The 24,471-nt window shown below is 42.0% G+C and overlaps 1 protein-coding gene across 2 annotated transcripts in view; it reads left to right on the top strand.

Annotated features, from left to right (window-relative positions):
• Positions 1 to 24,471, top strand: part of CALN1 (calneuron 1) — a 422,349-nt gene that overhangs the window by 20,703 nt on the left and 377,175 nt on the right. The window contains exon 1 of one of the 2 annotated variants that reach the window (XM_044936417.2): positions 22,329 to 22,459. The exons of the other annotated variant lie outside the window; for it this stretch is intronic. The gene's annotated coding sequence lies outside the window, so the exon portion shown is untranslated. Of the gene's footprint in view, positions 1 to 22,328; positions 22,460 to 24,471 lie in introns of those variants that run through there. 2 annotated transcript variants of the gene reach the window in all.

The following is a 24,471-nucleotide window of genomic DNA, read 5'->3' as shown; positions in this document are numbered from 1 at the left end:
GTCATCTGATGTGAACAGCTGAGTCACTGGAAAAGTCCCTGACACTGGGAAAGATTGCAGACAGAAGGAGAAGTGGGCAATAGAGGGTGAGATGATTGGATGCCATCACTGATGCAATGGATGTGAACTTGGGCAAACTTTGGGAGATGATGAGGGACAGAGAGGCCTGGAATGCTGCAGTCTGTGGAATCACCAAGAGTTGGACACGACTGGGTGACTGAACAACAGCATACATATTCCATGTTTTTTGATCCTTTCATAGTAGACCATCTGCATTTTCCTTGTTGGCCACTTCTAAAATGTCACACTTTTCCTGGTATGTTTCAATGCCAATGTCATCAGATTTCCCCACCTCCATCCCAGTTGCTGATTGAGGTCTAAAGCTCTCCAAGGTCTTGTCTAAGATGGCACCAGGTGGATATCAGCATCATAGCCACTGAGGTCACATTCTTTTTGCTCTTTCCTCTCCCACCTTGGACCCTCCTGACCCACTGATGTTAGTGAAGGAGGTCATTTCTGTGGGTGATAGGATCCTGAGAACCAGGAGCAGATGTGTTCCATGTGCCAGGCTCTGCACTAAGCATTTTCTGGAGAATCCCAGGCAGCACCCATCACTGCCCAATACTTTTGATTCCCATTTCATGGATTGGGGAAACTAAGACTCAGAAAGGTGGTGTTGGTAGGGCCTTACCACTAGAATGTGGCAGAGCCAGGGCTGGATAAGGGATCTGTTTGCCTGAATGCCTGTCAGCTGTGCTGTCTCTATGTGAGTGCTTAGAGGTTGAAGGCAAAGGCCTCCTCCCCAAGCAGGTCCTTAAGGTGGACATAGGAAAGAGCCACTTACAGCAGTCAGAGGCTGATGACCTGAAGGGGCGGTATGTGGGGCGTGATAGGAAACTCTGGTAGGGCGCTGAGGTGGGAGAGGGCTGGCAGGCGTCCTTTTGGAGGTGTCAGCACCTTAACCTCGGGGTCTGAAAACCTCCCTACCCCTGGGCATCCTTGAAGCAGGAAGCCCAGGCAAAGCACATCCTCATTCAGACTTGGACCATCTCCCTGGCCCTGGTGAGTAAGGTCATTTTAGGAGAGAGTGAGGAGATGACTAAATTAGGTTGGCTTTTGTACCTCTTTGGCTGGGAGTGCAGTGTAGGAAGTGATCCAGTGTTGCTTTTCCTGGCTGACTGGAGGACAGAAGAAGACAGCAAACAGTGGGGGACCTTGCACTCGGGTTTATTTGCCTCTTGGTGCCCTTCGCTGCCTGCCACTCCTGATCCATCAGCTTCCCTCTGATGCCTGCAGCCAAGGGCTCTTGAAGGTGGCTTCCTTTCCTCCATCATGGTCACTTCGCCGCATTCCAGGAGTCCCCATTTGTTAACTGATGTTAATGCTTCCCTCCACCCTGTTTTTGGGTGTTTTGTACCACTTTGTACACCTGATAGGTTTGTGTTTCCAACCCACATGACCTTGGCGGGGACCCTTTGTCAGAGGAGAGCATTCCATTCCTGAATTTCTTGGACCTTTTGAGTCTCACACTGGCCTCCAATGTATTTCTATTAAAAAAATTTTTATTTTATGTATTTATTTTTGACTGTGCTGGGTCTTCATTGCTGTGCATGGTCTTTCTCCAGTTGTGGTGAGCAGGGGCTACTCTCTAGTTACAGTGCATGGGCTTCTTAATGAGGGGGCTTCTCTTGCTGTAGAGCATGGGCTCTAGAGCATGGGCTTAGTTGCCCCACAGCATGTGGAATCTTCCCAGACCAGGGGTCAAACCTGTGTCCTCTGCATTGGCAGGCAGATTCTTAACCATTGGACCATAAGGGAGTAAGTCCTCCAGTGTATTTCTTTGTAGACAGACTAATATGCACATCTCACAGAACAGAGGTCCTCTCTCATATTATGGCATCAGAAAGGCAAATACACATTTCTAGAATAAACGAATGCCTTCATTGTTGTTCCTTGTCTGTCCTAGGATGAGTTCTGAACATTCTCTCACAGGATCCTGTCTCTAGGTCCCTGTCTTAGGAGGCAGCTGGGGAGGTTGTCTTAAGGTGTGACCTCTGGAGCTGGGCCACTTGGGTTTGAGTTCCTGCTCTACCACTGATGGGCTCTGCACTCTTTGGAACAGTTGTAAATTTTATGACTTCATTTTCCTCATCTGTAAAATGGGGGGGATAGTATTAATCCTGCCTAGCAAAGTGTAACCGAGACATTACTTAACATTGCTTAATTAGAATTGCCTATCACACAGTAATCACTCTAAAAATAGTCACTCTGTTTATGCCTGACCTATTCTCAGAAATTTTCCTTCGGTATGTTCAGGCCAGATGGGCATGGTCCCCAGAGAAACTTCTAGCATCCTTATGGCTACATGAGAATCCTCATTCCTGAGTTTTTCTTCTCTGCCTCTAATGGCCCCAGGGATGTGTTTCATCCTAGGTTCACAGTGAAAGGATAGTGACTCCAGAAGAATCATTTTGTTTCCTCTCTGTCATGTTGGTTCTCTGGAGGACAAGCTTCTCCATATCATTCATTCATTTGTTCATTCATATATGCATTCATCCAACATACATTTTGAGTACTCCTATGGCTGATGCTGGGCTCAATGCCGGGGCAACATTGTGTTTGAAGAGCTCAGTGTCTGGTTGTACTTTCTGGATTCTTTAAAATATAACTTTAAAAAAAGTTGATGTGTTTTCATTTTTATTCAGTTCAGGAGATTTTCTTTTTCATTTTTTTGGCTGTGTGGCATGAGGGATCTTAGTTCCCCAACCAAGGACTGAACCCATCTTCCCATGGTGGAAGTGTAGAGTCCCAGTCCCTGAACTGCTTGGGAACTCCCTACTTTATGGATTTTTGTTGTTGCTGATGCTGTCTGGTTTTTCTTGTCTCTTGAGCATAGAATAGCTTCTCATTTCTTTTAGTAGATTGTACTAAAGATTAAACATTCACAAAGACTCCTCTCTACTACAGAGTGTTTGTGAAGGTTTGATTGTGATGGAAAGGCCTCATGGGATGTCCTCCCAGTGAACTCAGCATCTTGGGTTATGTTCATTTTTGGCCTCTGCATGTGACTTTTCCCATCAGCTAGGACTCTCCTCTTGCCAGCAGATATTCCTGAGGTGACTGCCTTCCTGCCTTCGCTGTCCTCTGCCCTGCTGCCAGGGTGACCTTTTTGTCCTGTTTGTGACGTTCCTGGGGCCACGTGCTACCTTGGGCATGGCTGCCTGCAGGGCTTCAGTGTCTAGCCTGCAGGTTGAGAGGCCTATGCCCAGTGTCAGCTTCCAGATACCACTTGGACCACAGGCTCAGTCAGGATGCTTGCTTCTGAGCCTTGTTCTTTCTAAGTGGATGGTTCTGAGAAATATAATATTTCCTGCCGTGTCAGTAAATAAGGATGTCACAGTCATCAGCGATGACGGCCCTCCAATGTGAGCTGGTGAGTCTTGAGGGAACACAGAAGGAAAAGAGTGCCTGCCATCTAGCAGCCACCAGACTGCAGCCACTCCTTCTGGTGAGCCCCAAGGAAGCTCAGGATGTGAAAAGCACAGAATACTGGCCCCAGATAGCTGAGACGCATATCAAAGGAATAATTTCAGTGAGCCCAGACTCTTGCATCTTCCCATATATAGAAAAGCACTGAATTCCTTTACTTGGGATGTCTGGCTTTCTTTAATTAGCAATAATCTTTCGATGTTCAGACTACCTGTCCTTTGTTGCAAAACTTCTATATAACCTGGCTTCTCCCCTTATCTACTCTGAGCAGTTCTCTTAGGGTTACTTGAGTTGCTGTCTCCCAGGCTTGAAGTCCTAAACATTTCCACCAAATAAAACATAACTCTCAACTTTTAGGTTGTGAATATTTTTTAAGTTGACAATTCTCAAGCGGTTGCATGGCTCAGATAGTCCTTAATCTTGAGGACATAGGCTGTGGCTTCCTCTGTAACACCATCCTGGATCATAGCATTCTAGGTGATCTAAGTCCATACTGCCCCAACAGCTGAATGGATGAACTGACCTTCCTTGAGGCTAGATCTGCTTCAGCCCCCTACCCCAAATGCCATCCCTGGGCATATCCTCAGTTTTACAGCAGAATGAAAAGAAATCTTAGAAAAAAATGAAGTCCTTGTCCTCAGTGCTATTGCCCTATTTCCAAATATTCTTATGCTCTCAACTCCAAAATAATAGTTAAATTTCAAACCACTTTCCATTCAAATGATGGATTGAATGAATCTAATTTACATGCTTTTCATGTAAATTGGCTCAAATGACGTTCAATCTCCTGGGGTCTTGTACCCTTGTCTGTCTATCTCTTATAGCCTCTTCTGCATAAGTTAGGGCTAATTCAAGTTTGAAAAAATAATGAGAAGCAGCAGATTTTTAGACTTTTGCTTGGTCTTGTTGTTGTTTAGTTGCTAAGTCATGTCCAGCTCTCTCACAGTCCGACAGACTGTAGCCTGCTGGGCTCCTCTAACCATGAGATTTCCCAGGTGAGAATACTGGAGGGGTTGCCGGGCCCTCCTCCAAGGGATCTTGCTGACCCCTGATTGAACCCAAGGCTCTTGTGCTTCCTGCATTTACAGGCAGATTCTTTACACCCAAGCCACCTGGGAAGACCTGGGAAGCCCCTGCTTAGTCTCGTCCATCTTCAAATATATTTACTCTCAACTTGGTTAGTGCTATGGAAGGAATTGTGTCCCTTTCAAAATTCATATGTTGAAGCCCTGTTCCCTAGTGGGGTGGTCATTGGAGGTGGAGACTTTGGAAGATCATTATGTTTAGATGAGGTCATGAGATTAGTGATGGGATTAGTGCCTTTATAAGAAGAGCCCCCCCCAGTTTGCTTGCTCTCTGTCTCCTTCCACCATGTATGGACACAGTGAGAAAGCAGCTGCCTTGACCTTGAACTTCTAGATTCTGTAACTGTGAGAAAACAAATTTCTGTTGTTTAAGCTACCCAGTCTAAGATATTTTGCTTTGGCAGCTAGTAAAGAACTGGAAGGGCCATTCTGGAGACCTCTTTACAATCAACATTGGGGACCATGTGCAGTGATTTCCCACAGATCCAACAGTTTCTTGCTTCACACTGTCTCAGGTGGAGGGTTCCCAACTCAGCCTGCAGGAGCCCCCATCTTTGCAGAAAGGTGTCTGTGAAGATACAGATGCCCCAGCAGCCAGAAATGTCTAGAAGAGATAGCAGGACAGATACATATATATATATATATATGAGGATTGCAGGGGAAGAGACATAAAAATATATTAAAATCAAGTCCTTTCATATTCAACTTATTAATTAAAAAAGATTATAATAGCCTTCAGGAGGAGACTTAAAAAGCAGTTGAACTTTTTGTGTAATTACATCCAGAAAGAACAACTCAAAATCATCTGCCAGAAGCCTCTCTGTTGGCAGGAGAATTTCAGCGTCCGTGTGATGCTGGTGTACAGCTTCTTCCAGCAGGTGCATTCGTCTAATTACCTGCAGGCTCTCGATCCTTGGAAATTCTCGGAGAGACAGTGCCACTCAAAATCAAGATTGGTTTAGGAGATGCACATCCGTTCTTGTTGACACAGCCTGTTGTTGACACTAGCCCTTAATGTCCTCCAGTCAATGCTTTCTCTTCGAGGGCCTGTGCTGTAGCCACATCATGTGCTCATTGATGGCTGTGAGTCATTTGAGTCCTGACCTCGAAGCAGCCTTGATCTTGCCTTCAGATTCCGTGGTACCCTCCCTCACGTGGAGGGAGTTCCATGCAGGCTCTTTAGTTTGTAAAATCCTATTAGTTTCTTTCTAGCTCTAGCTCTAAAAATGAAATAGACCCATGGTACTAAGTGTGGAAGGCTTGCCAAGTGGTGCTAGTGGTAAAGAACCTGCCTGCCAATTCAGGAGATGCAAGCGCCTAGGATTCAATCCCTGGATCTGGAAGATCCCCTGGAGGGAGGGCATGGCAACCCACTCCAGTATTCTTGCCTGGAGAATCCCATGGACAGAGGAGCCTGGTGGGCTATGGTCCATAGAATTGCAAAGAGTTGGACACAACTGAAGCAACTAGCATGCCTGCACACACTAAGTGTGAAAAGTTCAAAAATCAGAATGCAATAACAGTAAATCCATCACTCATCAGTGACTGGTATTTACATTTTAGTTGATTTCCTTCAAATAACGTTTCCTATGAATATGTATGTATTAATATATCTATATATGTGTGACTAGGTTTATTTATATGCTTACAATTACATTCTCCATATAACTTTATGGCCTGACCTTATAAAAGTAATACAAGAATAAGATAATAAAAAAACAATAGAAATGGGTATACATGAAATGTAAGAGTTCTTACCAGCTAAACTTTATTTACGTGTCAGAGGTGACTATTTTTAATTATTTTCATTGTGAATGCCTGTGGTGGATGAAATCGCTCCAGATAAGTGCTTCTGTGTTTTTGCTTCTCCACTTTAAATGGAATCTCTCCATCCTGTATTATGAACGATAGATCCCTGTTGCTTTACAGCACCCCTCCCATTTACCTGGGGCTTCTGTGATAGCTCAGTTGGTAAAGAATCTGCCTGCAATGCAGGAGACCTTGGTTTGATTCCTGGATCGGGAAGATCCCCTGGAGAAAAGGTAGGCTACCCACTCCAGTATTCTTGGGCTTCCCTTGTGGCTCAGCTGGTAAAAAATCTGCCTGCAATGCAGGAGACCTGGGTTCAATCCCTGGGTCGGGAAGATCCCTGGAGAAGGGAAAGGCTACCCACTCCAGTATTCCGGCCTGGAGAATTCCACGGACTGTATAGTCCATGGGGTCGCAAAGAGGCGGACACGACTGAGACGCTTTCACTCACTTCCCTTTCACCTTACACTGATTTTTATTTTTATTTTATTTTTACCAATTTTTAGTGTATTAGGGGGCCCAGGTTCCATCCCTGGTCAAGGAACTAGATCCCACATGCCACAACTAAGAATTCAAATGTCATAACTAATTTTTAAAAAGATCCCATGTGCCTCAACTAAGACCCGGCAGTGGCAACCCACTCCAGTACTCTTGCCTGGCAAATCCCATGGGCAGAGGAGCCTGGTAGGCTGTAGTCCATGGGGTCGCTAGGAGTCGGACACGACTGAGCGACTTCACTTTCACTTTTCACTTTCATGCATTGGAGAAGGAAATGGCAACCCACTGCAGTATTCTTGCCTGGAGGATCCCAGGGATGGTGGAGCCTGGTGGGCTTCCGTCTATGGGGTCGCACAGAGTCGGACACGACTGAAGCGACTTAGCATAGCATAGCATAGCAGTGTATTTAAAAAATATTTACTATTTATTTGGCCATGCCGAGTCTTAGTTGAGACACATGGGATCTTTTTAAAAATTAGTTGTGACATTTGAATTCTTAGTTGTGGCATGTGGAATCTAGTTCCTTGACCAGGGATGGAACCTGGGCCCCCTGCATTGGGAGTAGGGAGTCTTAGCCTCTGGACCCCCAGGAAGTCCCAACAGTGATTTTTATTTTTAAATCTTTAAATAGCTTTATTGCTTTAGCTCATCTGCTTAAATCTTTATTGCTTTGTTCACTTTAAACAGTATGTTTGACCCCCCATCATGAAAGACGAGGTACTTCACAAACCACAATCCTTTTTCCTTTTTTTAAATCACTTTTATCACAATGGACATGAACTTGGGAAACCTCTGAGAGATGATGAAGGACAGGGAGGGCTGGTGTGCTACAGTCCATGGCATCGCAAAGAGTCAGACACAACTTAACGACTAAGCAATAACAATCACTGGACCATCAGAGGGTCAAGCATTTACACTCTGTTCTTTGTCTAGAATTGGAACTTCCATAATTTGTCTATCGATTTCAGATTCAAAAATAAAATAGTGTTTCTAATACTATGATTATGTAAATATTTTCCCCTGCAGAAACAAACACTGCATTGTTAACCCTGTGCCATTTGTAGGAGAAATGCATAAAAAAGATCCAAACAAATCATAACTTGGAAGCAAGAGTGAAGGAGGGAGGGGAAGTCCACTCTGTTTATATTTGACATTTTTTAGAAGTGTTTTAGAAGTTTTGTTTTGAATTGATGACATAAATAGTATTTCTATTTGAAGTGTAATTGATTTACAACGTTAGTTTCAGACAGGTATACAACACGGTGATTGAATATTTTTGTACATTATACTCCATTTAAAATTATTACAAAACAATGACTGTATTTCCTTGTGTTGTACAATATATCCTTTTTGCTTATCTATTTTTTGGTTTCTTTGTTTTAATTTTTTAAAAAAACTTTTGGCCATACCATGATGTGTGTGGGATCTTAGTTCCTCCACCAGGAATTGAACCCATGCTCCCTGCATTGGAAGCACGGTGTCTTAACCACTGGACTGGCAGGGAAGTCTCCTTTGCTTATTTATTTTGTATGTAATAGTTTATATCTCTTAATTCCCTATCCCTGTTTTTGTCTCTCTCCCTTCCCTCTTTCCACTGGTAAGTACTCATTTGTTCTCTGTAAGTCTGTTTTTTTTTTTTTTTTTAGTTCTATATATTGGTTTATTTATTTTTTAGGTTCCTCATATAAGTGATAACATATAGCATTTATCTTTCTCTGTCTGACTTATTTCACTAAGCTTAATACTCTCTAGGTCCATCTCCACTGTTGTAAATGGTAGAATTTCATTCTTTTTTATGGTGGAGCAGTATCACATTGTATGTGTATAACACATCTTTATCTGTTCACCTGTTGATGATGCTTGGGTTGCTTCCATGTCTTGGCTATTGTAAAAAATGCTGCAATGAGCATTGGGGTACATGTATCTCTTTATATTTGACATTTGTTATGGATATTTGGCCTCTCCTTCTTCTTGGTCAGATGATTCAGCTTCAGCCACTGTAGGCTGCTGTGAGTCCCTTTCCTTCCTGCCCTCCGGACTCTTGGTCCGATTTGCCCCTATGATGATCCTCCAGAGTCACACCTCATCCTTAGATTTCACCCTTGATATTCATCCCACATTCTGATCTCTTGGATTTCTTTGTATTTTGCTGAAATAATTTATTGAGTAATCCTGTTTGCAAGTGTCCATGGATGTAAAGCTTTCTAAGCCTCTCTGTTGATTGGATGTTGACTGGGTGTAAATTTTTACTGTGAGGCTGAAGGACCTGTTTCACTGTCACCTAGTATCTGATGATGCTGATATGCACCTGATGCCTGTATGATTGTCATTCATTAGCAAGTTGTCTTGTCTCTGTTAGAAGCTTGACAGTGCTTTCTTTATGCTTGTGTTCTGAAACATTATGAAGTTTTGGATGATTGATGAAGTTTTGGCTCTATGACAGGGCTTTTCAGTCTGAAGGTTCATATCATCGGCTCTTGAAGTTTTTTCTTCTGTTACTTCCTTTCCTCTGTGTTCTCTCTTTCTGAAATGCTTCTTAGGTGGGTGTGGCCCTTCTTTGTTAATCTTTACTGTTTATTAATTAAAATTTCTACTTCTATTTTGCTATACTGTCTGTGTTTTCCATGACTTGTTCCTCTAGTTCTTCTGTTTTTTTCTCCAGCCAAAATTTTCACTTCCCTGACTTCCTAATCTCAGACTGCAAATTTTTTGTGGCAGCCTTTCAGATCTACCTGAAGTATTATGTGAACATTCTTTCTATTAATAATTGTCTACTCTTTCTAGAATCATCCTTGTTATTTCCAGGGTCACCTTTTTTGGTAATGCTGATTTTCCTGAAGTGTCTGACAATTTTTGTTTGGCCCTTGGCGTTCCTGACTTGTCTGAATGAAATATGCCAACAAGAGTCAGGTTTCCTCTGAAAACCTTCTTTCCCTCAAATGAGAGATGGCAGCAAACCTTCAGAGCATGGGCCATGTTGATAAACAAGACTCATCTTAAGATTAAATACCAGGAGGGGATGAACAGGATGTCCCCATGCAAATGCCAGAGGAAGAGAGTCTCACCCCAGGGCACCCCTCCAGCCCTCAGGCACATCTTTCCTTTTAAAAAACCTTGTTCTCTGAATGGGAGACTCAGCTTGGTGCTCCAAGTAAAGGGCTTTAATCAGTCCCCCTGGGGTCCACCCCATCTCCATTTAGTTCTTTGTACCAGTCAACTTGGGAGTGCTCTGTAGCGCCCCGCCACTCCTCTCTCCACCATAAACGGTCTTCCCTTGTCACACTTTCAGCTCTTCCTTACTCTGCTCATTTGGCTTCACTGGTGGCTCAGATGGCAGAGAGTCTGCCTGCAGTGTGAGAGACCAGGGTTCGGTCGCTGGGTCAGGAAGGTCCCCTCAGTGCAGTTCAGTGCAGTCACGTAGTCGTGTCTGACTCCTCGCGACCCCATGGACTACAGCACGCCCGGCTTCCCTGTCCCTCACCAATGCCTGGAGTTTGCTCAAACTTATGTCCATCAAGTCGATGATGCCATCCAACCATCTCATCCTCTGTTTTCCCCTTCTCCTCCTGCCTTCAATCTTTCCCAGTATCAGGGTCTTTTCTAAAAGTCAGTTCTTCACATCAGGTAGCCAAAGTATTGGAGTTTCAGCTTCAGCATCAGTCCTTCCAATGAATATTCAGGACTGATTTCCTTTAGGATGGACTGGTTGGATCTCCTTGCAGTCCAAGGGACTCTCAAGAGTCTTCTCCAACACCACAGTTCAAAAGCATCAGTTTTTTGGTGCTCAGCTTTCTTTCTAGTCCAACTCTCACATCCATACATGACTACTGGAAAAACCATAGCTATAATTAGACAGACCTTTGTTGGCAAAGTATTGTCTCTGCTTTTTAATATGCTGTCTAGGTTGGTCATAGCTTTTCTTCCAAGGAGCAAGCATCTTTTAATTTTCAGGGAAGATCCCTTGGAGAAGGGAAAAGCTACCCACTCCATTATTCTTGCCTGGAAAATTCCATGGACAGAGGAGCCTGGCAGGCTACGGTCCATGGGGTCACAAAGAGTCAGACAGACTGAGCAATTTCACATGTATATATATTACTCTGCTCAATCTTGTCCATCAAATGAGCCAAGTAATTCTGCCTTCCAGAGAGTTGCTGATGTTTTGGAGTTATGTTCTCCCTCTTCCCCACGTTCAAAGCTTTTATGATTTTATTCCATTTTGTCCCTTTATACCATTTATATAGGATTTTAGGAGAGAAAAATATGTTCCGTTTTCCGACTTGAAATACTTTGTAGAGTTGAGAGCATGTTATAAAGATTTCTACATCATTAAAAATTTAGGAAACAACATTGATATACAGCATACTCTGATATAAATGTATTTTGCTTATTGATTTCTAGGTTTTTAGATTTGTTTTGTTTTGTTTTCCTCTTTCTTCCTTTCTTTTCATTTCTTATCTTTGTTTTTCTGATTTAAATACAACACAATTTTTTTTTTTTTTTTGGTGCACAAGTCTTTGTCCTTATCTCTGGATAGATTTCAAACAATAGAATTTTGGAGTTAAAGGGTGAGAACCATTTTTTGAATGGATACCTAATGACCAAATTGTTTTCTCCAAGCTGTTGTTTTAACTGCTACAAAGTACTAGTCCCATTACAGTGTAACTAGCATGTTAAAAGTACCCCCTACCCTGCTTGAAAAAGCAGATAGCCACAGTACTCTTGCCTGGAGAATCCCGTGGGCAGAGGAGCCTGGTAGGCTGTAGTCCATGGGGTCGCTAGGAGTCGGACACGACTGAGCGACTTCACTTTCACTTTTCACTTTCATGCATTGGAGAAGGAAATGGCAACCCACTCCAGTGTTCTTGCCTGGAGAATCCCAGGGATGGGGGAGCCTGATGGGCTGCCATCTATGGGGTCACACAGAGTCGGACACGACTGAAGTGACTTAACAGCAGCAGCAGCATACAAATTACACTTCTTGACTACTTAGGAGTTCAACTATTGTTTTCATATTTTTTATGTTTATTTTTATTTATTTATTTTGGCTGCTCTAGGTCTTAGTTGCAGCAGTTGGGATCTTTGATCTTAGTTGCAGCTGGGATCTTTGATCTATTGCGACATGCAAGATATTTTAGCTGTGGCATGTGAACTCTTAGTTGTAGCATATGGGATGCTACAATATAGGAGTTCCCCTCCCAGGGATCTAACCTGGGCGCCCTGAATTGGGAGTGCTTAACCACCAGACCACCGGGGAAACCCCTTATATGTTTTATTTAGTTATTGTCTTTCCGGTTTCGTGAAGTGTTTGCTTCTGTCCTTTTTGTACTCCCCATTTACCTCATTTTATTTTTGGTGTTTATAATGATTAGAAGTTTATGTTTTTGTAGTGGTAAGGTTCTCAGTCTTTTCCCTTGTAATTTCTTGAGCCATATTTAAACTGTGAATGTCCTTTAACTATAAAAGATGAGTTAAACATTTACATATATTTCACTCTAGGTTTTTGCTTATTTGTTTTTTTCTTGGTCTATTCCTTTTAAATAGTCTGGTGGTTTTGTTTATGTCTGACTGCATTAAATAGAAATTCTAGGGAAGTGTTACTTAATAGCAGAAGTAATGGGCATCTTGCCTTTTTTCTCATTTTAATGGCAATGTGTCTGCAGTGATTTTCAAAGTGAGGTGTGTGAAGTGTTTTTTTGGGGTGTAGGGAGAAAAAAAGACAAAGAAGGGAATTAAGCTTTGCTAATACCAACTGTAGAGAGTGGCACTTACATCTTCAATTGGCCATATGTGTGCCAGTCTGGTGTGCCAGGTGTGATATGTTCAGGAAGGTGGATGTCCCATAAAGGAGGGCATTGCCATAGGACCTTCCCTGTGCACTTGTTACCAGTTACTTGTGACACAAATGCCTGACTAGGGAGATTTAGAGATTATATTAATCAATTTTAACTAGACTAATATCCAGAAAATAAACAAGATATCTGCCAATGAGCCCCAGCTTTTGGATCATCCTGATCATGCAGGCCCAAGTGGATCACAAGGCAAGGGCTGAGTTGGCATTTCCTGTGCTTCCCAGGGAGACCTTCATTAACCACTTTATGGGTTAAAATGATAAGCCATCAGACTGGGCAAAAGTCGACCAAAACAATTAAAAAACTTCTAAAATACTATCTAAAATGTTGATCGGTATTCACTTTCGTGAATAATGAAACCTGGCCTGGTCTTTGAAATGAGATGGAAAATGATTCTAGATGGCTTTCGTACCACAATAGAGTGTGCAGCTTTTATCAGGGCAAATTTCTTCCAAGAGTTGTCAAACAAAAATCGGAGTCACACACTTTCTGTCATAAACAGGCAAATGGTCTGCATTTGTGATCTCTCCTGAGATGGCAGGATGTCGTCTGCTACATAGACTTAAAGATGACATTTTAACAAAGACTGAGGAAATAAATGCTTTTTAAAGGAAATTCATGCTAGGGAAAGAACAGTTTTGAGAATGGATGTTTCTGGAAATGTTTCAACCATTACCTGATTTTGTGATTAGAAAAGTATTGTGAGTGTGCTATCTATAAGCTCAAATCTGTGAAGTAAAAATAAGTGGAGACAGAATTTTGTTAATTTCTTAATCTTCTAAGTGAAGAGATCAAGTATTTTTGGTTAAAAATAAGAAAATGCAACCGCTTTCAATCAGTTTGCAAAATCATCTGTTGACATTAAGGGAGATGAAACTTTACCAGCCAAATATCAGCAAAAATCTTGGCGTGTTTGTGGGATGGATTGAAGAGCAAATATTATGATTTAGTAAATACTAACAATGACATTTTTCTTCCATTTGGATCTGTAAATTTTTCTGAGGTGTATTTTTGGTTATGGCAGAAGTATGGACATACACACAATCCAAAACCGTATCTTCAGATTACTATATAACAAAATGTTATGTCAAGATTTTCAACAAGCATGAATAATATTAAGTCACAGCTTTCCATAAAAATCCAATTTCTGTATTTTGAGAGAAAAAGTGTTCATTTAAGTGGTGTTTTAAATTTATTAGTCTAGAGTTGCACGTAGAATTCTCATATTTCAGACTGCTCTATTCGTGCTTTCTCTGTTTGTTTTAATAAACTTGTCAGAGATTTGTCTGGTTAATTGCTTTTGTTTCAGAGAACCAGCTCTTTTAATTATCTGTTTTCTAATTTATCTCTTTCATTATTTCTTTTTTCTGTTTTCTTAATTTGTTTTGTTGTTCTCTTTTTAAAAAGTTTGTGTTGAAGACTTATTTAGTGTTTGCATTTTTCTCTTAAGAATACTAAAAAGACCTCACAGTTTATCTGAATGCTACTTTGTTATGCCTAATATGCTTTTTAATAAGAATCATTTCCCTTTTTAAATTTTAAATATAGTCTCTAATTTTAATTTTAATTTAAGCTTTGATATAGGAGTATGTTAAAATTTTCCATTTTAATGGATAAATTCTAGAAGTCAAAGGTCCGGCTTGGTGATTATAGTTAATAACACTGTGTTATATACTTGAGAGCTGCTGAGAGAGTAGATCTTAAATGTTCTCACCACAGAAAAATGGGTAATTATGTGACATGATGGAGGTGTTAGGGAAAGCTGTGGTGGTCATCATTTTGCAACATATAAGGGTATCAACACTTTGTATGGCTTAGACTTACACAATGCTGTATGTTGGTTATAGCTCAATAAAGTTAGAGAAAATATCCATTTTAGCATTTAAAATATTGACTTGTTATTGTTTCTATTTATATTCAATTGTGTCAGACCTGCTTTTGAAGATCTTTATTGAAGCTTGCTTTGTGGTCTTATATTTGATAAATTTTTGTACGTTTTGCAGATATCTGAAAAGTGACCTCTGGGTGGGCAATGGGAACACACACACACACACACACACACACTACATCAGCCTCCATAGAAAAATGTCTACCTCATTCATATCCTCTTTGTTTTTATTTTTTTGTCCTGGTGATTTGCCAAAGGCTTAGAGAGTATCTTTAAAATATTCACCAATTTAATATATCAAAAATGTATTTAAATTATTTTTACTTTATAATGATATGATACATGATACAGAGGTTTGTGACTAATATATGATTATTTTGGATTTTACTCTTTTGAAACGTACACTGACCTTCACTATATTTTCAGTGCTTTTTATTTTGAATTGTTTTGCAGTTAGAACTTTCTTTTCTTTGACCTTTGCCTTTAAGTCTTTTCCCATAATTTATTTGGTAAACTTCTCTACTCATTTTACTTTAAGTGACCCTTAAAGGCAGCTGGGGATAGTTTCTCTGTTGGTGGCTGCTTGCTATTGTGAAGGGAGCTGAGTTTCGTCTTGATCCTTTGTGGGTAACCTGTTTTTTCCAACCTGGATGCTCAGAAGAATTTTCCTTATCTTTGAAATTCAAAAATGTTATAAGGATTTCTGGTTCTGTCAGTGTGGTCACTAAGCTCACGTGGATTATTTTCCTGCCATAAATACAGAGATGCAGGATAAAAATATAACAAAAAAGTTAATTCTGTAGCTCAACCAGTTGTGTGCTTGCTTGCGTACAGATTTATCCTTCTCTTTCCTCCTAATTCACTCTGTATAGTAAGGTCCATTCAAGCAAAGTACATTTCCAGATTCCCTGACCAGAGGGAGGTGCCAGCAGGAGGTGAGGAGGTGAAGATGGATTTGCCTTTGACAAATGTCTCCATGGTGCCTCTGTCTCTTAAGGGTTCCTGTCCTTGATCTTTGCAGAGCAGAGCTTTCCCTTGCACCGTCTCAGATCTTATTGGGCATCCTCTACCAGTTCTAGTTCCTCTGGGCACCCCAACTTTGAGGTCCAGGTAATACTGCCCTTTCCGTATGTGCCTCCAGACTAGGGGTGGGAATAACTTTCTGCTATTGCTGATCTCTGCTAACCAGGCTCTGGGGGGCTTTGCAGCCCTTCTGCCTGCTTAGTAGGTAGCTCACTGTTTCAAATCCTTTTAATGAATTAGCTGACCTAGGCTCTGTTTTCCTGACTACATTGTTCCTGTTATTTTCACACTAAAATAACCTAGTGTGAAAGAAAGGAAGAGGAGACTCAGAGCCTAAAGATGAAAGAGTAGGGGTGGGTGCTGCTGCAGGGTAAGAACACCCCATAAGACTCTGGCAGTTGGGAGTCTTGATGTCCATGCAGGGAAGAAAGGCGTGGGCTTAAATCCATAGCAGGCAAGAAACAGGAACTGAGACCCTGCTTCTACTGATGGCTGCCCCTCTCGTAAGTGGGGATTAGAGTCAGTCAGCCCACCGCTCAGCAAAGTGGCCAAGAAGCTTGTCTACTAGGAACTGTGGCTGCCAAAGGAAGAGGCACACATGGCAAATCAGAACTGCAAACCTGTGCCTGGGGTGGGGGTGGGGGTGTAGTCGACAACTAAACAACCCACGTAGCGCAGGCCTTCCAAGCTAAGGATGAATGGACAAACTGGTCCTCGATTGGTGAAGCCTGGGGGACCAGTGCCATGGGTGTGGATCGCTGCACAGGTGCGGCTCCAGAGGGAGAAAATGACACCCACTGAAGATGCTCCTGCCCACAAAGGGAAATCACACCTGGAAACTGTTTACTGCTAGTGACAGAGAAGCACCAAAAAGAAGATTAGTGCCTTAAGAAACTGAGGTAACAGAATGACATTCCGAAAGAAAATATGAAAAGGACAGAGAATAAAGATTATAATGAAAGATTATGCTCAGTGATAAATAAAAGATAGATTTATAAAAGAAATATTACACTTCTAGAAATGGAAAACATCATGATTTACATGAAAACCAAGCAGACAGGTTAAACTGTAACTGAGTTACAGTTGTAACTGAGTTACATTACAACTGAAAAAAAGAATGTGAATGTAAAAATAATTTGAAGATATTGCTTATAACATAGATACACAGATTTTAAAAAATGAAAATTTAAAAAAAATTTTTAAAGAAACTTGGAAGATACAGTATCAGTTAAGGTTTAGTTCAAGGAACAGTAGAGTTCAGGGACTGGGTATTTTAAGAAGGAAGGGATTTAATACAGGGAGTTTGATGCTTACAAAATTGTTGAAGGGCTCAAGGACTGGATTTTGGATGAGTCTCCAGAATGACTCCCAGAATAATTCAGATCAACACTCTAGGAGGCTTACTACCACTGAGACCCCACTGGCATATGCTTCTTGTTCCTAAAACTTCCTCTTGACCCCTCAAAAGCTGGAGGATGAACTTGAAGTTCATCTGAGGATTCAGAAACCATTGCTCTTCTGCCAACACCTTGACCACTCCTTCACAGCCAGGAAACTAGACAGTGGACAGAGGAACACTGTTGCAAGAAAGCATCATGTTTGCATGACTTTTCTTGCCTGTAGAAACAGCCGGAAATGGTCAGGAAAGAGACCTTCATCCAGTGGTGTGCTGGAGTCAGCTCATACCAGCCCATGAAAGCCCCAACTGGTGAAGCTGGTGTCACTGGTGCCAAGGGTGTGGATCTTGTTAAATGTTCGGGAATCTTATGAGCCAGTTATTAAACATGGCTATGCTTAAAGGCATGATAAGAGAAATCTAAACGTAAATTATCAGATGAAGTATAGACTTACAATGAAATAAAGAAATGAAATGGCCAAAAACCATATAAAAAGATGCCTGAACTAGCAGTCAAGGAAATCTAGTTAAGAAAAATGAAACGGTCTGCTTATACTCAGTGTCAGCAAGGCTCTGGGGGAAATAGACATGCTGATAGGTTAATGGTGGGTCTGTAAATTGTCACAACTATGATGATGGTTTTAAAAGATGTCTACAAATTCTCTGATACTTCATCTTTAAAAAGATAGAGCCTAATTTCCTTCCCCATGAGTGTGGGCTTCGCTTAGCATCTTGCTTCTAATGAATAGAATGTGTTGAAAGTGACTGTGTGATTTCTGAGACCAGTTCATAAAAGCGCCCTCCTCCTATGTCTTGGAACACCTGCTGGGGGAAGCCAGCTGTCCTGTCATAAGAACACCCAAGCAGCCCTCTGGAGAGTGCCCCGAGGATGTTGTTAACAGCCACGTGAGTGCCGTCCTGGGAGTGGATCCCACAGCTCCAGGCATACCTTCTGATGGTGGTAACCCTGGTCAGTGTCTTAACTGCAACCTCATAAGACCGTCTGAGCCAGAACCACCCAGAGAAGCAATTCCTGATTCCTGACCCATGGAACCTGTGAGATAATAGATATTTGCTGTTTTAAGCCACTAAGTTCAAGGGTAAGTTGTTATATAGCGATAGACAGCTAAGCCGACCACTTTGGAGAGCACTTTGGAAAAATGCTGTAATATTTGATCTAGGTATGAAGGATGGAGAAATTTCCCCAAGTATATGCAAAGATACACATATGAGGATGTTCACTGCAGAATGGTTTTCTTTCAGTTGGATAGTAGATAAATAAATTGCAATATGGAAAGCTATGGCACAGTTAAAAGTAAATTAGGTATGTGTATATGGATTTGGCTAAGTCCCTAAGCTCTAAGATAGATTGAAATGTGCACATTGCAAGAGCATATGTATACTGTGATATTATTTATGTAAATTGAAAGATAGATACAGCAATACTCTGTGTGTGTGTGTGTGTGTGTGTGTATGTGTGTGTGTGTGTATGTTGCTCAGTCATGTCCAAAACTTTGCAGCCCCATGGACTGTAGCCTTCCCAGGCTCCTCTGTCTGTGGAATTCTCCAGGCAAGAATACTAGAGTGGGTTGTCATTTCCTTCTCCAGAGGATCTTTCCAGGGATCGGACCTGGGTCTCCTGCATTGCAGGCAGATTCTTTACCGTCTGAGCCACTGGGAAAGCCCAGAGCAATAATATAATATATTCTATATAATTATACCCAAATGTAGGAAAATTTAAAACCATGAACCAGAAGGATACATTCTGCCTCCTGAATAGGGTTGTTGCAGCAGAGTGAAGGAAGTGGAGAAATACAATAGGTGGGCAGGGCTTCAATATAAGATATTTCTAAAAAGAAATCTAAAGCAAATGAGGATAAATATTAGCCCATATTCAGTCTGGGTGGTGGGGCCATGGCTCATTATATTATTTGCTGCATAGTCTGTTTATTTGAGATATTCTTTGTTGCCATTAATGTAGATTTTCTGCTACTATTTTTGGATTTCTCCTTTGCTTTGCAAAGACCTGCACCTTTTCCAAATCAGCTTGCCTCTTAGCAAGCTGTCTTTTCTTTTTGACTTGATATCTCCTCACTGTACTCAGATTTCCTCATGAATTTGCGTTCTTATTCTTATTTCACAGGCACCCTGCTTTCTTATTTTTAAGGATGTAACCAGAAACTTATTGTCTTCTTTCTTGTATCATACTGTTGTTGACAATCTGCTTTTGGCTGTACATCTTCTTGAAAGTGCTTCCTCCTCTAATGATGCAGAACTTTTATTTAGCCCCTCACGTTGGTGTTTTCTGCTTATTCATTCCTGTCTGATTTGAACTCTGTCCAAACCCTCCTTGCCAATTGGCCTGCCCCTGCAGGATCTTTATAAGAGAACACAATTGTTTTGTAAGTACTTAGCCAAACGCTCTGCTGGCATCCATCTAGTGCATCTTTGCTGGAATGAGAAGGGATCTTCTTGTCCCTGTAACTTAACTCTTGGACTCTGAGGAGGAGACATGCATTTCTAGGGTATCTGAGGTTTTCTGCAGTTCTTCCCTAATCAAAAGCAATATGGGAAAAGCCTACAGCAAATCTCACATCTTCACGTGCAGGGCCCATGCCTCAGACCCTGCTGTTCCTAGCCGTGTTGCAGACTGGGAGGGATGATCCCTGCCTAGCCATAGGCCGGGGATTGTTGCTTCCCAGTGGTGCTAAAGACCGAAGGAACTGATCCAGACTCCTTTAAAAAAGCAGTTCCAGCATGGTCAGTTTGAGAAGCACTTCTCTCTAAACTACTTTAAGTTGCACTTTGAGAAAATTTTGGAAAGAAGTTCAGGTGGATTTCTCTAGATGTCTTTCTTCTTCTCTCTCTATAGCCCATTACCAGTAATTGATGAAACAAAGTAGTTTAGAGAGAATTACTTCTCAAACTAAACTATTTGTGGGGAGGGACTAGTGTTTTGTCTTTTTTGTTTGTTTTTTTCCCATTTTTTGTTTAACACCTCCATCCTTGGCAGACTGATTTTTGTAAAATGCAGAAAGCATGAATTAGTGGAAAAATAAAGTAAAAAAACCAGAGATATAAGAAAAAATCAAGTCCACTGTTCACATGCTTAGGTATTTGGACAATGCTCCAAATTGGTATAAAAATTTCAAAGCTTTCATTCAATTCTTGTCCTTATCTCATTGCAGACAAGCAGCAAATAATATTCAGTTGGCAATGGTCCACACACTACACTCTGAGTAGTGCTGCTTCAGAGGCCCTGCAGAATTATGTCCTGGAATACTCTTTATCCAGAATAATAATATCAGCCTACAGCAATGTGCCTGGGTCTTTGGTACCGCAGAGAAAAAAAAAAGAAAGTTATATTACTCCACGTTTTTTCAGAGAAATATAACCAATAGAATATATATATATATACATATACATATATATACACATAGAAAAAAGTTGATTGTAAGGAATTGCTCTGGTGAGCCAGAGACCCAGGAGAGTTGTTGGTGTAAGCTCCAGCCTGAGCCCAAGTCAAAAGGCAGGAGAAGACCAGTGTCTTAGCTCAAACAGTTCAGACAGAAAGAACAAGTTTTCCTTTACTTTTCCTTTCTGTTCTATTCAGACCTCTAACAGATTGGATCAGGCCCAACCACCTTGGGGAGGGCAGTCTTCTTTATTCAGACTGCCAATTTAAATGTTAATCTCACCCCAAAACACTCTCACAGACATACCCAGAATAATGTTTAACCAAGTATCTGGGCACCCTGTGATCCAGTCAAGGTGACAGAAAACTGTCGCTGAAGAGCATCATCTCAAGGCAAGGGGAGTGAGCCTCTTTGGTTTGTTACTTTGCCCAGAAGTGTACCAGTTCCTCAATCCTGAAAACAGGAACTTCTTTTGTTTTTAGCCTCCTGACAACTCATCTTTGGTATGACCATGGAGCCTGGTGGTACCCAGGAAATAGACTCTTTTTCATCGCTGGTGCTTTTCATTCAAATAGCCCCCTCCTCCTGATATAGTCAGGCTTCCCTGGTGGCTCAGATTGTAAAGAATCTGCCTGCAATATGGGATACCTGGGTTCACTCTCTGGATCAGGAAGATACCCTGGAGAAGAGAATGGCAACCCACTCCAGTATTCTTGCCTGGGGAACCCCATGGACAGAGGAGCCTGGTGGGCTGCAGTCGATGAGGTTACAAAGAATCGGACATGACTGAGCGACTAAGCAGGAGCAGAGCCTGATACAGTCAGTTGCTTGCTGACACGGCTCAGTGCTGGGGCCCCTGGTGCTCTGTTGTATACACACTGAATTGCTTGGCACATCCATGGCATGCAATGCCAGCCAGCTTCTCTCTGAAACTCACCCTTGGCCAGGTTCTTCCTGATCCTCCTTCAAAAACCAGCGTGTTTTATCTTCTACCTGACATATCATGACCTTCTTCTGCCCCACATCCCACTTCATGTAATCCTTAGCAAATAATTACTGATGATATTTATTGAGAACATTTCTGATGCTAAGTCAAGTGCTTTCTGTATCTTATCTTATTTCATGGTTACAAAAATCCTATGCAGTACATGTCAAACCCCCAGTTTTACAGAGGAGAAGGCTGAGGCTTACAGAGGTTAATTTATTTACCAACATGGCTAATCAGTGCAGAGCTAGGATTTAAATCTAACACTGCTTTTGACCAGATAGTCGTGTTTCGTAGCCAGGAAACTACGAATTCACAGAAAATACAGAAAAAAATGTTCACATGATAAACAGTCACTTAATAGTTCTCAATGAGTAAAATAACTATTTAAATGTATATATAAGGACCCATCTCTAAGCTTTAGTTCAGGACCACGTCTGTCTTTGCTGATGAACTGATATGTTTCCCTTCCATAGCCAAACAGAGAACCTTAAAAGCCTGGATTTCCCCAGGTGGCTTGGGGTGAAATTTAGTCTTTAATTGCAGCGGCTGTTTTTAGCTTACTTGGGATAATGTTCTTCCCTTTCTCGAACATGACTTTATTTATCTCTACGGATGGCTCAATTGCACGTGTTTCCTTTCCCACTAGACTTTGAGCGTTTTGGGTGAATGAACTGAATATGTATCTAATTTTGTAGACTGCTTTTTCCAGAAGCAAATTATGTTGGTTTATCGAGTGGGACTCAGTTGCGACCAGTTTTCTCTGCAGAATACTCAGCATTTATTCTGTAGCTGAATGTGGCTTGGACACATGTGTTTGAGTATAACCTTGTTACAGCAGCTGTAAAAATGCGTGTGGTGGGGCCAGAGCTTCAGACAACCAAGTAGAAGGTGATCATGGGAAGAGGTTTACAAAATGCTGAGACACTGGAGTCATGAGCGGTGGCGTGGGAAGAAATGCTTTCCGTGCCTTACTGACCTCAGTGGGGCCTCCTTCCAGGTGGCAAAATTAGAGATCAGTGTGGGTGCTTTCCCATGTTTATGAAGGATTTAAACGATGGTTAAAACAACAGATTGACTGGGTCCTGGGGCCAGTGCTGAGAGGGTTGCTGAAACCACACAGGAAATGTTAGCCAGTATGGATATATCACTCCCAGGACCATGGGACTCAGTCTAGGCTGAAATGACCACGGTGGCACATGGTGCCCCAAATCAGGGCTAGCCATAGGAAAGGGAGAGTGGCCCTACTTTGTGCGTCTGATTCTCATCTTTAAACCTGTTTGGTCTGGAATTTAACTTTGAGAAAAGAGGTGATGGTAATTGAAGTTGTCTTCCGAAGAAAGATTCTTTAAAAAACTTTTTTGTTATTTTTATTATTTTTAAATTTTATTTTATTTATTTGGTTGCACTGGGTCTTCATTGTGGCACGCAGGATCTTTTGTTGTGGCATGTGGGATCTAGTTCTAGATCCACCCTGGTCAGGATGGAACCCAGACCCCCTGCATTGGGAGCTCAGTGTCTTAGCCACTGGACCACCAGGGAAGTCACCCAAAGAAAGATTCTTGCCCGTTTATGTATAAGGATAGATTTGGCTGGGAGGGGAAAATTCTGACTTATAATTAGCTGGAGATGTGCCCCTTACAATTGTCAAAGGCTTGCATACTCTGTGATTCCCTCCTGTCACTTGCGATCGGCCCATTGATGGAGGGATGTTAGCAGTGGAAAGAGTTAAGGGTGCATTGGAGGCTGGTGGCTGGCTCCAGCCTCAGCCATGTGTCTGTTTTACTTTTCAGGGCCCTGAACATTTGTGAGAATCGTCCCAGGTGTTATGATGAGAGAAAAGTACCTTTGATAGAAATAGAGAAATCAGGAAGTGTGGCCTATTTTTTAGGAAGATAATTAATTCATTTTTCGACATCTTAAGTTTGAAATGAGGGTTTGACATCCGGGTGGAAATGTCTGGTGGAGAGCTAAGGTTGCTTAGTTGAAAGAGAGCTTAGGAGGCTTGTGTTCTAGAATGGATTCTTCCACTCACCGGCTTCCTGCTCTTGGTCAAGCCCTGTAGCTCTTAGGAGTCTCATGGGTTGATCTCTAAGTCAGTAGCTCTCAGTCCATCCAGGAGTATGCTGGAGTGGGCTCTAGTCAGGAGGGAGAGAGAGGAAGGGGCATCCTGCCGGCCTGTCACTCAGGCCTGTAGTGTCGCAGGGAAAAGAAGACAGTACCCTCCCCCCACAGCATCCATCACCAGGGACAGTTGATTGTCATGAGTGTGACTTGAGGGACACAAGGTTTGGGAGCCCGGAAGCCCTGAACAGTCATCCCCAGAGACTGGCCTTCTGTTGGCTGTCTCTCTCTGTAATTCACACCTTGTTGCTCAGCAGTGCCTTAAGGGGCTGTTAGGACCACTCTGGCTTAACACACAGATGCAAATTTTAATGCCCAGAGGGACTCTACAAGGGACTCACTTGGAGAATGATTGGTGTGTGGGAGACAACACAGGGGCCATTTCTCTCCCACAGAACCCCTGGCAAGGGAGGCCTCAACCTCTGCTTGCATGCCCCCAGTGGTGGGAAGATTACCCCTTCCTGTGCCCCTGTTCACCTTTCTGGAGCTCTGTTAAAACGGTGTCCTCTACCTGCACCCGGGAATTGACTCCTGCTCTTTCCTGCCTGTTCCCTAATTCTACCCAGAGGCTTCTCTATCCTCTTAGCCCCCTTTGCAGATGGGGAAGCAGAACCAGATATGCCCCATGACTCACTCACTATAACAGAACCTGCTCTTTCCGCTATGGGGAAACCCAACTTTCTCTCTCTCTCTTCTCTTTTTCATATTCTTATCCATTATGGTTTATTACAGGATATTGAACATAATTCCCTGTGTTACACAGTAGGACTTTTTATGTATTCTAAATGTAGTAGCTTGCATCTACCCCCCCAAACTCCCAGGAAAACTCTTCCCTGCTTCCCCTACCCCTTGGCAACTACAGTCTGTTCTTGTGTCTGCGAGTCTGTTTTGTAAATAAGTTCATCTGTG

This window comes from Bubalus bubalis, chromosome 24 (assembly GCF_019923935.1).
Source record: "Bubalus bubalis isolate 160015118507 breed Murrah chromosome 24, NDDB_SH_1, whole genome shotgun sequence".
Classification (NCBI taxonomy): domain Eukaryota; kingdom Metazoa; phylum Chordata; class Mammalia; order Artiodactyla; family Bovidae; genus Bubalus; species Bubalus bubalis.
This window is presented reverse-complemented; position numbering and strand designations above follow the sequence as displayed.